Source organism: Camelina sativa, chromosome 1 (assembly GCF_030686135.1).
Source record: "Camelina sativa cultivar CO46 ecotype springtype chromosome 1, ASM3068613v1".
NCBI classification, from domain to species: Eukaryota; Viridiplantae; Streptophyta; class Magnoliopsida; order Brassicales; family Brassicaceae; genus Camelina; species Camelina sativa.
The window spans coordinates 18,986,432-19,001,806 of NC_141880.1; the positions used below are offsets into that span (position 1 = coordinate 18,986,432).

General features: G+C 39.4%; 1 non-coding gene across 1 annotated transcript; it reads left to right on the forward strand.

Annotated features, from left to right (window-relative positions):
* The first annotated feature begins 11,708 nt into the window (after positions 1–11,708).
* Positions 11,709–11,815, forward strand: LOC147950113 (small nucleolar RNA R71). The gene has a single exon (XR_015565159.1). It is a non-coding gene; the product is annotated as a small nucleolar RNA R71 (small nucleolar RNA).
* Positions 11,816–15,375: the final 3,560 nt, after the last annotated feature.

Sequence of the window (15,375 nt, forward strand, 5' to 3'; positions counted from 1 at the left end):
TTTGACCCTAGAAATAGTAACACAGCTGTTTACTACTTCGAATCAACGTTTTCTCTCGGTTTTAGCCTGTTTTCTCGGTTGAAACATGTTTTGGGATAAAACGGGTTTAAGTGTTGTCAAAACATTCCAAATTCATCCCGAACTCTTACAATTATTTAAATGGATTGGAATTTCAAACATTCTAACCCTAGAAACTGTAGCAATGCTGTTTACTGCTTAGAATCAACGTTTTCTCAGCTTTAGCCTGTATCGGGACAAAATGGGAATAAGTGGTGTCCAAACAATCCAAATTCAACCCAAACTCTTATAATTAGTCAAATACATTGGATTCTTACATATTTTGACTGTAAAAAGAATAACATAGCTGTTTACTGCTTCAAATCAAATTTTCTCTCGGTTTAAGCCTGTTTTGGGATAAAACTGGTTTATGTGTTGTCTAAACACTCCAAATTCAACACAAACTCTTATAATCAGTCAAATTCATTGTTCTGTTACATATTTTTACCCTAGAAAGAGTAACACAGCTGTTTACTGCTTTGAATCAATGTTTTCTCTCGGTTTTAGCCTGTTTTCTCGGTTTAAGCATGTTTTGGGATAAAACGGGTTTAAGTGTTGTCTAAACACTCCAAATTCATCTCGAACTCTTACAATTAGTTAAATAGATTGGAATGACACACATTCTGATCCTAGAAACTTTAACAACGCTGTTCACTGCTTAGAATCAATGTTTTCTATGTTTTAGCATGTTTAGGGACAAAATGGGTATAAGTGGTGTCTAAACACACCAAATTTACCCCTAACTCTTATAATTAGTCAAATGCATTGGATTGTTACATATTTTGACCCTAGAAAGAGTAACATAGCTGTTTACTGCTTCAAATCATTGTTTCTCTCGGTTTTAGCCTGTTTTCTTGGTTGAAAGCTGTTTTGGGATAAAACGGGTTTAAGTGTTGTCTAAACACTCCAAATTCAACACAAACTCTTCTAATCAGTTAAATGCATTGTATTGTTACATGTTTTGACCCTAGAAATAGTAACACAGCTGTTTACTGCTTCGAATTAACGTTTTCTCTCTGCTTTAGCCTGTTTTCTCGGTTGAAACATGTTTTGGGATAAAACGGGTTTAAGTGTTGTCAAAACATTCCAAATTCATCCCGAACTCTTACAATTATTTAAATGGATTGGAATTTCACACATTCTAACCCTAGAAACTGTAGCAATGCTGTTTACTGCTTAGAATCAACGTTTTCTCGGCTTTAGCCTATATCGGGACAAAATGGGAATAAGTGGTGTCCAAACAATCCAAATTCAACCCGAACTCTTATAATTAGTCAAATGCATTGGATTCTTACATATTTTGACCGTAAAAAGAATAACATAGCTGTTTACTGCTTCAAATCAAATTTTCTCTCGGTTTTCGAAAAACCCTAAAAATTTGAAATTTTTTGCAAAAATCTTTATAAAAAAAAGACTGTTCATGTAGTTTGCACTGCACATTAGGATCTTGTTTAGCATGTTTCATGTAGGATTGTATAGTATTTGCATTAGGGATCTATGATGAGTATTCCCTTGTTAGCTTGTTTATTCACTAGACTAGGATCAATGCCCAAGTTAATAGTACTTTGATGCTAATTGAGTGGTTAGAAGAATAAGATTGAACCAAGCCTTGAATTCCTACATTGCATTTGGTCTAAATTGAAGCATGTTGAGATTTGAAACCATTTCCTATTCATAAGAACCTAATATTAACTTTCAATTATCAATGTGTGCATTGCTTTAAACTCATGGATACCATATACATATTTGGATCATCTTCTTCCTTTTTACCACTCTTGTTGATCCAAGTAGCTGATTGAATCATTAGAATCAGTTCCCCTACCCCTAAACCAAACCTTCTTTCAAGCCATGTTTATTCTTGTGTGTGAGGCCTATTTTTGGGATTGAGCTTGGTAGAAAGTGTTAGGTTTGAACTGACAAGAGTAAAGCCTTGTGTAGTTCTAGTTTGCATTTTTCAAACTAGATAGGACTAGGTGGTTCACTTGTTGGGTTTGGGACTTGGCTGTTATGAAAAGAAAAGAGGAAAAAGAGAAAGAAAAGGTTAGAGTCTTTAGGAGGGGAATGTGTTTAAGAAAATTTAAAGTCTAGTGAAAGAATGGGAAGAATAAGGTTGTTTAAAGATGGTTCTAGTTAAAGAAAAGAAAGAAAGAAAAGAGAAGTCTAGCAAAGTGCTTATATGTCTTAAGAATAAGAAGAAAAGAGAACCATAGCAAATAAGTAAGAATCCCCCATTCCACTAGAAAGATCAAATAAAAAACCTCTCCTAAGACTTTAAAACCAAAAGAGAAAAGGGTGAAAAAGAAGAAAAGAAGTTAAAGGGTAGCACTAGGATCAATTGGGTTTAGATTGATAGGATAAACACATTGGGTGCCTTTGGGTAAACAAGGTTTTGTTCTTGTATGTGTCTAAGTGTTCTTACCTTTAGCATTCTTCTAAAGCTCAATCCATTTTTTATGAGAGAACCTTGATATTGATAAGCCCTACTCTAAAAAGAGACCATCATTGTCTCTAAACCTTTTACTGCCAAGCCAAATGAGTTTAAGCATTGCACATAATTGATTCATGTTCTTGATTAATGAATGTTAAAGGAAATGGTTGATTTGTATGCATGTGGACATCTAAGGCTCAAATCAGTGAAGGTTGTGATGTGCTTGTCTAAAGTCTTTAAGTATAGCTCATTCAACTTGCATCATAGTACTAGTAACTTGGACATTGATTCTAGATAGTCTATTTGCAAGCTTTAGGAGCTAAGATCCCACTTTCAAACCTCACCTATCTTCTTTTGTCTTGATAATTTGCTTGAGGGTAAGCAAAGACTAAGTTTGGGGGTGTTGATGTTCATATATTTTACCTTGTTTTCCCTTAGTTTATTCACAACTTTTGCATCTTTTGCTATCCATTTAGGCCATTATTGTGTAGCTTTAGGACTAATCATGCATTAGAGTATAGTTGCATTGCATTTGCCTCTTTTCATGCATAAACAGGTGATTTTGGAGCTTAAGGAGCATAGAAGCAATGCTGAAGAGAAGTGAAGCAATGCTGAGGAGAAAACAAGAGAGTTAAGGTTGTAGAATCAAGGTCCGGAATCCAACTCGACCGCACCACTCGACCACCACTCGACCGTGTGATGAGGAGGACTCAACTGAGTGGAGAATGCACGAGAGAAGCCAGCTCGACCAGCCACTCGACCGAGCACTGGTCAAGTTGACCGAACCGTTGACTACTTTGACTTTTTGTATTTTTAGGGCTTCCACCTCACCTCCTATATAAGGTCCTTGTACCTGCAGCCACCAAGGAGTCCAGCTTTTTAGAGAGTCTAAAACATAGTTTTTACCTTTTTTAGATTTTATTCCTTTTGCACTTTTCTTTTATTTTAGATTTTGTACTTGTTTGAGAGAAAAAGACTAGATTCTTATATTTTGTTTGTTTCATAACTTTCAAAGTATTAAGATTTCGAGTTTTATTCCTTCATCAATATTGTAGATCTCTGTTTCATCTTTCTGATGATGCAAGTTTCATTATTTTCTGGGTTTTTGACATATTTCACCATGTGTTCTTGTGAGTAGTTTGCTTAGGACCTTGAGGATGGGTTAGGCTGGGTTGATCTTGTGGTTTGTTTGATTTGGTCAAGCATGATTGTTGTAGATCTCTTCTAGGCTAGATGATCTTAATGCTGATCCTATATCTGAGAAGGTAGGGTTTGATTTCAAGCATCTTAGCATCACACCAATGTCTAAGGAGCATAGATAAGGCTAGATCTAGAGCTTACCATTAGGCTTGCTAAGAGATTAGAAGTCTTGTTTGGTTTGAGATGTATTGCTTAATGTCTGCTTGTGTAGATTCTTTTCTTTGTGAGAACAAGTCTAGAAATGCATAGGTTTGATTGTTTCTTGCCATGAGAGTGGATTAAACATGTATTAGAATAGTATGTCTAGAGATCAGCTCAATGTTTGCTTGAGATTTGTTGACCAAGTTAGATAACCACAATGATTAGCTCAGCCCATGAATCCCTCCTCAAGGCCTTCTTTGTTTATTGAAATCTTAGTCTAAATATCATTGCTTGCTTGTTGTTTGATTAGTTTTAGCATTGCTCTGTTTTTCTTGTGTTGCTCTGTTTTCACGTTTAAGTCTAGCTCGACCACGTACTCGACCTACACTCGGTCGAGTGCTGCTCGAGTTCATCCCCAGAACTTGTGTTTTTAATTTGTGATTGTCTTGTTTCATTCCTGTTTCATTTCCATTGCATTCACGTAGTTTCCTGTTCATTACTTGTCTTGCATTAGTTCATTAGCATAGTGTCTATCTCTGTTCTAGTTTCATTATAGCTTTAATTTGTCTGTTCTGTTTGCATTTAGTATATTGTTCTAGTTGTTTTTACTTTCTACAATTCATATCTCATTTTAGGATTGTTAGTGACAAACAATCTTTACAATTGGCTTAACTTAGACTCATATGCACATCTTAATTGTTCACAATCACTCAGATAGGACTGACACCTCTTGATGAAGGAATAAAACTCGAAATCTTAATACTTTGAAAGTTATGAAACAAACAAAATATAAGAATCTAGTCTTTCTCTCTCAAACAAGTACAAAATCTAAAATAAAAGAAAAGTGCGAAAGGAATAATATCTAAAAAAGGTAAAAACTAGGTTTTAGACTCTCTAAAAAGCTGGACTCTTTGGTGGCTGCAGGTACAAGGGCTTTTTATAGGAGATGAGGTGGAAGCCCTAAAAATACAAAAAGTCAAAGCAGTCAACGGCTCGGTCAACTCGACCAGTGCTCGGTCGAGTGGCTGGTCGAGCTGGCTTCTCTCGTGCATTCTCCACTCGGTCGAGTCCTTCTCAGCACACGGTCGAGGGGTGGTCGAGTGGTGCGGTCGAGTTGGACTCCGGACCTTGATTCTACAGCCTTAACTCTCTTGTTTTCTCCTCAGGATTGCTTCACTTCTCCTCAGCATTGCTTCCATGCTCCTTAAGCTCCAAAATCACCTGTTTATGCATGAAAAGATGCAAATGCAATGCAACTATACTCTAATGCATGATTAGTCCTAAAGCTACACAATAATGGCCTAAATGGATAGCAAAAGATGCAAAAGTTGTGAATAAACTAAGGGAAAACAAGGTAAAATATATGAACATCAACACCCCCAAACTTAGTCTTTGCTTGCCCTCAAGCAAATAATCAAGACAAAAGAAGGTAGGTGAGGTTTGAAAGTGGGATCTCAGCTCCTAAAGCTTGCAAATAGACTATCTAGAATCAATGTCCAAGTTACTAGTACTATGATGCAAGTTGAATGAGCTATACTTAAAGACTTTAGACAAGCATATCACAACCTTCACTGATTTGAGCCTTAGACATCCACATGCATTCAAATCAACCATTTCCTTTAACATTCATTAATCAAGAACATGAATCAATTCTATGCAATGCTTAAACTCATTTGGCTTGGCAGTAAAAGGTTTAGAGACAATGATGGTCTCTTTTTAGAGTAGGGCTTATCAATATCAAGGTTCTCTCATAAAAAAAATGGATTGAGCTTTAGAAGAATGCTAAAGGTAAGAACACTTAGACACATACAAGAACAAAACCTTGTCTACCCAAAGGCACCCAAAGTGTTTATCCTATCAATCTAAACCCAATTGATCCTAGTGCTACCCTTTAACTTCTTTTCTTCTTTTTCACCCTTTTCTCTTTTGGTTTTAAAGTGTTAGGAGAGGTTTCTTATTTGATCTTTCTAGTGGAATGGGGGATTCTTACTTATTTGCTATGGTTCTCTTTTCTTCTTATTCTTAAGACATATAAGCATTTTGCTAGACTTCTCTTTTCTTTCTTTCTTTTCTTTAACTAGAACCATCTTTAAACAACCTTATTCTTCCCATTCTTTCACTAGACTTTAAATTTACTTAAACACATAAGACTCTAACCTTTTCTTTCTCTTTTTCCTCTTTTCTTTTCATGACAGCCAAGTCCCAAACCCAACAAGTGAACCACCTAGTCCTATCTAGTTTAAAAAATGCAAACTAGAACTACACAAGGCTTTACTCTTGTCAGTTCAAACCTAACACTTTCTACCAAGCTCAATCCCAAAAATAGGCCTCACACACACAAGAATAAACATGGCTTGAAAGAAGGTTTGGTTTAGGGGTAGGGGAACTGATTCTTAATGAGGAAATCAGCTACTTGGATCAACAAGAGTGGTAAAAAGGAAGAAGATGATCCAAATATGTATATGGTATCCATGAGTTTAAAGCAATGCACACATTGATAATTGAAAGTCAATATTAGGTTCTTATAAATAGGAAATGGTTTCAAATCTCAACATGCTTTAATTTAGACCAAATGCAATGTAGGAATTCAAGGCTTGGTTCAATCTTATTCTTCTAACCACTCAACTAGCATCAAAGTCCTATTAACTTGGGCATTGATCCTAGTCTAGTGAATAAACAAGCTAACAAGGGAATACTCATCATAGATCCCTAATGCAAATACTATACAATCCTACATGAAACATGCTAAACAAGATCCTAATGTGCAGTGCAAACTATATGAACACTCTTTTTTTATAAAGATTTTTGCAAAAAATTTCAAATTTTTAGGGTTTTTCTATGCCTTAGATGCTATGCAAGTATTAACATGATGATGCTAAAAATTTGAAATAAGAATCACAAAACACAATGTCAAATGTTATCTCAAACCCTCCCCCAAACTTAAATCACACAGTCCCTGTGTGAAATAAATTTGATTGAGGATTCAAGATGAAAAACAAAAAACAAAACACAATGTCAAATGCAATGATATCTACAAGTGAAGGTGATAGTGGTACCTTAGGGATTGTGGAAGTAGTTGTCGACATCCATCTACATGCTGTCATAGGAGTAGTTGGGGTATTGCTGGTGACTTGGAGGTGGAGATTGGGGCAGCTCGACGATGGGAATCGACCGGGACTCGGTCGAGTATGTGCTCGAGTGGGGGGGTCGAGCTGGACCACGAGTGTCAAAATGTTGACCTTGCTGCTGGTAGAACTGCTGGTAGAGTGCTGGATCCATGAAGTACTGGGGTGGGATGGGAGGGTAACCTTGATATCCTGGATAAGCAGCTGGAGGTGGAAAGCCATAGGTTGATCTAGGCTGGAACTCGGCCGAGTGCATTGGAGGTGCTCGGTCGAGTGGGTGCTCGAGTGACCCGGTCGAGTACTTTGATAATGGTTGTTCTCGGGTACTTGAGCTCCTCTTCCTCTGATTTGGCTCATACATTGAGGCCCTAGCTGGTTCCACAGGGTTCGCAACTCTAGAAAGTGCTCTAGTTGAGCTACTCCTCCTCAAAGGGCTTGATGGTGTAGGTGAAGAATTCCCACTCTTCAACTCAGCAATCTCCTTCTTTAAGCCCTTGATGGACTTAGCCATGTTGGTCACCTTCTTCTTCAGCTTGTCAAACCTCTTTCCATGCCATTTGTTCCATTTTTGCAGAAGGGTTAATCTCTTGGTAGCCTCCCTCACTCCTCTACTATCTCTTGGGTTGAGCTCATAATCCTCAAAGTAAAATTGCTCCTCCCCATCAGCCATTTGCACATCTCCAGCTTCATCAACTCTAAGTTGAACTATCCCATCAAACAAAGGCTCCTCAGCTGGCCAAAAGTCAATGTTGGCTCCTTCTTGAATGGTGGTGAGCTCTTGGTTAGGCAAAATCAGTTGCTTTTTCCCAAGTGTTGGAAGTTCAAAGTTGAAAATGTGATTCCCTTGATGCATCTCCTTGGCTAGGATGAGAGTAGAGGTGAGGTAGCTAGAGTCAATCCATCTCGGTGAAACCCTTTCTCCTCTAAGTGGAACCTTAGCAGCTTGTAGGATTGGAGTAATGATGCCTCTAATGGTTAGTGCTCCTCTTGATCCTTTGTTCTCCAACTTGCCTACCTAACTTCTCAAGTAAATCATGTGGTCAATGAACACCATTGCTAGGTCAGTCTCCACAGTGCTCCCAAGAATGATGGTGCCATTTCTTGCTTGGAAGATGACTCCATTGAGAGCCAAATCAATCATCTTTAGCTCCCCCTCATTAATATTCCCAGTTTCCTTCCTAGCAAAGAAGGTGTTGGCAAGAGCTTTGTGGAAGTACCTTAGGACTGGGCTCCTTATCCTTGAACTCTTGGAATTGGAGGATGAGTAGTATTTGTTGTCCCCAATGGTTTCCCACACAGCATAGAGCTCTTCTCTTGGAATCATCAAACTCCTATTGCTCCCAACCTCAAAACCAAACACATTGGCTATCTTCTTCATTGAAAGTTCATACCTTTTCCCTTTGATTGTGAAAGCAATGTGACCAGCTCCAAACTCAGCATCCTTCCTTGCATATGTATGCAGCTTGACTGTGGCTAGAAACTCACAACTCTCTTCTTTGTATCCCTCCATGCAAAGCCCCATAAACTTAGTTAGGTTGCTCTTCTCAAAGAGATACTCCACATCTTCACCAATGGCTAGCTTCTCCACGGTTTCCTTGTGTGGATATTAAGTCCCTAAGAACTCCATTCTCATGAAAGCATCATAGAGTTGCCTCTTTGACAACCCACAGGACTCAGCTTCTCCATCATCCTCTATCTCTTCTTTTTCACTTTCTTCCTCACTCTCATTCTCACTCTCCTCTTGTTCAACCTCAACTGCTGGCCTCTTCCCTTTGGCCTTGTGTCTCCTCATGAACTCATTGAGAGTTGACTCCCTTTCCTCCTCACTTTCAGTCCTCTCAGGATCTTCCTCAACTCTCTCTCTCCTTGGACACGGCATCTGGCTCGACCGGCTGCTCGAACCACCACTCGGTCGAGTGCATGATCGAGTGGGGCGTCGAGTAGCCCTTCCAGCTTCTCCTCTTGATTCAAGGGTAGCATCATGACGTTCCATGGAGGTTGCAGCGGTTTGTTGAGACTTCCTAGTGATTCTTGAAGACATTTTTCAAATAGAACTGAAGGGAATAGACTCAAAGCTCAAAGTTAATGGGTTAGTGAACCAAAAACTTGAAAGAACTAAGCTTGAGCAAAAGATAAGCTATGAGAGAGACTTTAAAACTTGAATTCAATGGTTTTGAGCAAATGAGAGAATGTGAGAGGTATAATTTCGTGCAAGGTCTATATAAAGAAGCTAAGGGGACAAAGAGACAAGGGTGGAGCGTCCATACCATTCAAATTTGAAATGGGAATCTTTGACCTGCTTTTTGCTGCCACTCGACCCCACACTTGACTGTACACGGTCGAGCTCCTTGACCAAACTTTGAAATTTCAAAATTTTTCTTCTTGTTCTTCCCTCTACTTGATCGTTCTAGCGATTTGAAGATCAAATGGGCCTCAATTCCTTTCCAGCTCGGTCGAGTACCTCTCGTGGGTAGGTCGAGTGGGCTTGCGAGTCTCCTTCTCCAAGTCTAATTCCCTCCTTACCCAACTACATTCTCACCTAAAGGCCTGTCCAACACGAACAAAGAAAGAAAACACATCAAAACTACAAGGAAAATAAACCATATTTACAAAGGATACCTTAGGGACTTCCTCCCTAGTGAGCTTGTTTAAAGTCACTAAGCTTGACTTTGGTGTCCTTTTTAGACTTGGTTTAGATACCAAGGAGGTGATGAAATCCTCCCTGGAACCTCTTGATCACTGTGAAGTTGATCCTTGATCACCTCACCCTTAACACACAAACCATGTTTCTTCTTGATTTTGAGTCTTGGTCTTGCCTTCCTTAAGGACCTCTTGTTCAGCTTAACTTGAAGATCCTCAACCATACTAGTCAACTCTTGAACTGACCTCTTAAGCTTTTCCACAGAATCATCTTGAAAGGAGAGCTTAGCCTTTGGAGTTGCTTCACCACTTGAACCTTCTTGACCTCCTTTGTCCTTGATAGTAAAAGGTTGATCATCAATGGTAGGAAGGTTGGTTGGGTTATAGATGTTAAACTTCATGGCTATATCTTCAGCAATGTTCAAGGTCACAAGACCCTCTTTGACATCAATAACTGCTCCAACTGTGGCTAGGAATGGCCTTCCAAGAATGATTGGATCTTCAGGTTCCTTGTCCATCTCCAACACCACAAAATCAGTGTGAACCCTTGCCTTCCCTATCTTGACTGGGACATTCTCCAACCTTCCAACTATCTCCTTGTTTGACCCATCAGCTAAACATATATGAAGGTTGGTGGACTTGAAATCAGTTCTCCCAAGCTTTTGTGCTATGGAGTATGGCATCACACTTGTTGAAGCTTCCAAATCACAAAGGCATTGGTTGTAGTGAAGATACCTAAGTGTGCAAGGCAGATAGAATGGACCTGGATCCTTAAGCTTGATTCGAATGATAACTCCTCCAAGGTCCTCAAGATCCTTCTCATCTTGAGCTTCAGCCTTCTTCTTTGACAAATCAAGCAAAAAGTCTTTGTAGAGAGGATATGGATCATACTGTTCCAAGGCAGGTCCTCTCTCTTCTTCTTGGTAAGCAATGGTAATCTCTTGTATGGCCAACACTTCCTCAACCACAGCTTCTTCCTTTAAAACCCTCTCTTCTTCTTGTGGCTTAGCCATCATCTCCTTTCTCTCAATGATTTCCCTAAGCTCCTTAATCTTTTGTGCTTTGAAACGTCCTGGGAATGGAAGAGGTGGCTTGTAAGCAGGAGGATTGTACTTAGCAGGCTTGACAGCTTCTGAGTCTGCAACTCGATCGACCACTCGAGCATGCACTCGATCGAGTGGCTGTTCGAGTACTTGGTCGAGTGCAATAACGGACTCCAGTTGCTTTGCACAAACGTCACTTGGGGCTTCAGTAACTAATGAATTCCCCCAAACTTGGACTTCACTGTCCTCAGTGACTTCCTCATCAGAGATATGAATGGCTTTTGCAGTGAACTCCCTTGGATTTCGAACAGCTTTTCCAGGGAGTTGGTTGGGTTTAGGAGCTGAAGTAGAGGCAATGTTACTCTCCATATACTTCATTCGGGAGCTGAGACCTTCAAACTTCATGTTCAGATCATTGTACTGTGATGTGAGCCTTTGATTCAACTCAGCAAACTGCTTGGCTTCCTCAATCTTGCCTTGTGTTTGCCCAATCAACAACTGTTGCATCATTGCTCTTAAGTCTTGTTCCTGGCCCTGGTTAGTCTGAAACCCTGGTAGGGGACACAATTGGGGCTGGAACACTTGGTGTTGTTGCTTGGGGATGTAGTTTTGTTGCTGTTGAGGTTGTTGAGGTGGATAGACTTGGTCTTGAGGGTTGGCCACATTGGTGCTCCTATAAGAGAGATTGTTGTTCTTGAAACCTCCTTGGTTGTAGCTCCCTGATTTTGCATGTAGCACAACTCAGCAAAGTCAGGCTCCCCCTCTTGAACTGGAGCTTCCTCTTCACCAATGAAGTGAATGGACTTGGATTGGCTGAGGAGGATCTTGTCAAGCTTCTCATTGACCATCTTCAAATCCTTCTTATACTTGTCCTCTTGATCAGTTGAGGAGCTCCTTATGGTCCTATCATAGTCCTCATTATAATTGCCATCAGATTGAGCAAGATTCTCAACTAATTCCCATCCTTCTTCCACATTCTTGTTGAGGAAATTGCCATTAGAGGTTGTGTCAAGAAGCATTCTTATCTTGGGAAGCACTCCTCTATACAAGGTGCTTAGAAGTGACTCATTGCTGAAGCCATGGTGAGGAAACTGAGTTTGGAATCCTTTAAACCTCTCCCAAGCTTCACAAAAGCTCTCATTATTCCTTTGAGCAAACCCAGAAATCTCATTCCTCAGCCTAGCAGTCCTTGCATTGGAGAAGAACTTGGCCAGAAAAGCTTTCTTGCATGCATCCCATGTGGTGATAGCTCCAGTAGGTAGAGTCTTCTCCCAAAGGTGAGCTTTGTCTCCAAGAGAAAATGGGAAGAGCCTTAATTTGAATCCATCTTCACTCACTCCATTGATCTTTGTGAGGCCACATATTCTGTCAAACTCATCAAGGTGATCTAGTGGATCCTCCATTGGCAACCCATGAAACTTGTTTGCTTGTATCATTGAGATCAATCCACTCTTGATCTCAAAGTTATTGTTTGCTACTGAAGGTGGCACAATTCCAGCCCTTTGGTTGTGGGTATTGGGTGCATCTCCTGCACCAATGTGCCTTGGTCTTTGCTCATGGATAGTTTGTTGCTCCATGATGTCTTGACCTTGTTGTTGTTGAACTACTCTTCCTTGCTTATGTCTCAAACCCTTTTGTAGCCTGTGGATGTTGTCAATAAGCTGTTGAAGACTATCTTTGCCTTTTGACCTTGTGTGCATCAACAAACTCTACTACAGACTCGAACAGGTACATGGTCGAGCGCAGGCTCGAGTGGGTGGTCGTGTCGACTGGGAAGTAATGGCTATTTAGGTCCGGCTTCTGGCTCGATCAAGTGCTCGATCACAGCTCGGTCGAGTGGTGGTCGAGTAGGTGGTCGAGTGGGTACCTGAAACACAAAACAGCCAAGCAAAGGAAGATTCCAGTTCAGTAACTTCACAAGTGTTTAAAACGAACTTAATCTTAGACTAAAAATGATCCTAAATGTCACAAAACACACTCAAATGGGCAACGGCGCCAAATTAAAACTGACTTTCTTTGTGGTGTATGAATGAATGATGTATGGAATGATGATGTATGGAATGAATAGAAGTCAGGGTGTTTCAATTCCCCTTATGCAGTTGCAGTATAAGAGGTGTCAATCCTATCTGAGTGATTGTGAACAATTAAGATGTGCATATGAGTCTAACTCAAGCCAATTGTAAAGATTGTTTGTCACTAACAATCCTAAAATGAGATAAGAAATGCAAAAAGTAAAAACAACTAGAACAAGATACTAAATGCAAACAGAACAGACAAATTAAAGCTATAATGAAACTAGAACAGAGATAGACACTATGCTAATGAACTAATGCAAGACAAGTAATGAATAGGAAACTACATGAATGCAATGGAAATGAAACAGGAATGAAACAAGACAATCACAAATCAAAAACACAAGTTCTGGGGATGAACTCGAGCAGCACTCGACCGAGTGTAGGTCGAGTACGTGGTCGAGCTAGACTTAAACGTGAAAACAGAGCAACACAAGAAAAACAGAGCAACGCTAAAACTATCAAACAACAAGCAAGCAATGATATTTAGACTAAGATTTCAATAAACAAAGAAGGCCTTGAGGAGGGATTCATGGGTTGAGCTAATCATTGTGGTTATCTAACTTGGTCAACAAATCTCAAGCAAACATTGAGCTGATCTCTAGACATACTATTCTAAGACATGTTTAATCCACTCTCATGGCAAGAAACAATCAAACCTATGCATTTCTAGGCTTGTTCTCACAAAGAAAAGAATCTACACAAGCAGGCATTAAGCAATACATCTCAAACCAAACAAGACTTCTAATCTCTTAGCAAGCCTAATGGTAAGCTCTAGATCTAGCCTTATCTATGCTCCTTAGACATTGGTGTGATGCTAAGATGCTTGAAATCAAACCCTACCTTCTCAGATATAGGATCAGCATTAAGATCATCTAGCCTAGAAGAGATCTACAACAATCAAGCTTGACCAAATCAAACAAACCACAAGATCAACCCAGCCTAACCCATCCTCAAGGTCCTAAACAAACTACTCACAAGAACACATGGTGAAATATGTCAAAAACCCAGAAAATAATGAAACTTGCATCATTGGAAAGATGAAACAGAGATCTACAATATTGATGAAGGAATAAAACTCGAAATCTTAATACTTTGAAAGTTATGAAACAAAAATATAAGAATCTAGTCTTTTTCTCTCAAACAAGTACAAAATCTAAAATAAAAGAAAAGTGCAAAAGGAATAATATCTAAAAAAGGTAAAAACTAGGTTTTAAACTCTCTAAAAAGCTGGACTCTTTGGTGGCTGCAGGTACAAGGGCTTTTTATAGGAGATGAGGTGGAAGCCCTAAAAATACAAAAAGTCAAAGCAGTCAACGGCTCGGTCAACTCGACCAGTGCTCGGTCGAGTGGCTGGTCGAGCTGGCTTCTCTCGTGCATTTTCCACTCGGTCGAGTCCTTCTCAGCACACGGTCGAGTGGTGGTCGAGTGGTGCGGTCGAGTTGGACTCCGGACCTTGATTCTACATCCTTAACTCTCTTGTTTTCTCTCAGTTTTAGCCTATTTTCTCGGTTTACGCCTGTTTTGGGATAAAATGGGTTTAAGAGTTGTCTAAACACTCCAAATTCATCTTACAATTAGTTAAATGGATTGGAATGTCACACATTCTGACCCTAGAAGCTGTAACAAAGCAGTTTACTACTTAGAATCAACGTTTTCTCGGCTTTAGCCTGTTTCGGGACAAAATGGGTATAAGTGGTGTCCAAACAATCCAAATTCATCCCGAACTCTTACAATTAGTCAAATGCATTGGATTGTCACACATTCTGACCCCAGAAACAGCAACAAAGCTATTTACTGCTTCGAATCAATGTTTTCTCGGTTTTAGCCTGTTTTGGGACAAAATGGGTAAAACTTGTGTTTAAACACTCCAAATTCAACCCAAACTCTTATAAATAGCCAAATTAATTGGATTTTTGCATATTTTGACCCAAGAAAGAGTAACATAGCTGTTTACTGCTTCGAATCAATGTTTTCTCTCAGTTTTAGCCTATTTTCTCGGTTTAAGCCTGTTTTGGGATAAAACGGGTTTAAGAGTTGTCTAAACACTCCAAATTCATCCCGAAATCTTACAATTAGTTAAATGGATTGGAAAGTCACACATTCTGACCCTAGAAGCTGTAACAAAGCTGTTTACTGCTTAGAATCAATGTTTTCTCGGCTTTAGCCTGTTTCGGGACAAAATGGGTATAAGTGGTGTCCAAACAATCCAAATTTAACCCGAACTCTTATAATTAGTCAAATGCATAGTATTGTTACATATTTTGACCCTAAAAATAGTAACATAGCTGTTTACTGCTTCAAATCAATGTCTCTCTCGGTTTTCGCCTGTTTTCTCGGTTTAAGCCTGTTTTGGTACAAAACGGGTAAGTGTTGTCTAAACACTCAAAATTCAACCCAAACTGTTATAATTTGTCAAATGCATTGTATTGTTACATATATTGACCCAAGAAAGCGTAACATAGCTGTTTACTGCTTCAAATCAATGTTTCTCTCGGTTTTAGCCTGTTTTCTCGGTTTAAGCATGTTTTGGGATAAAACGGGTTTAACTGTTGTCTAAACACTCCAAATTGAACCCAAACTGTTATTATCAGTAAAATGCATTGTATTGTTACATGTTTTGAGCCTATAAAGAGTAACACAGCTGTTTAGTGCTTCAAATCAATGTT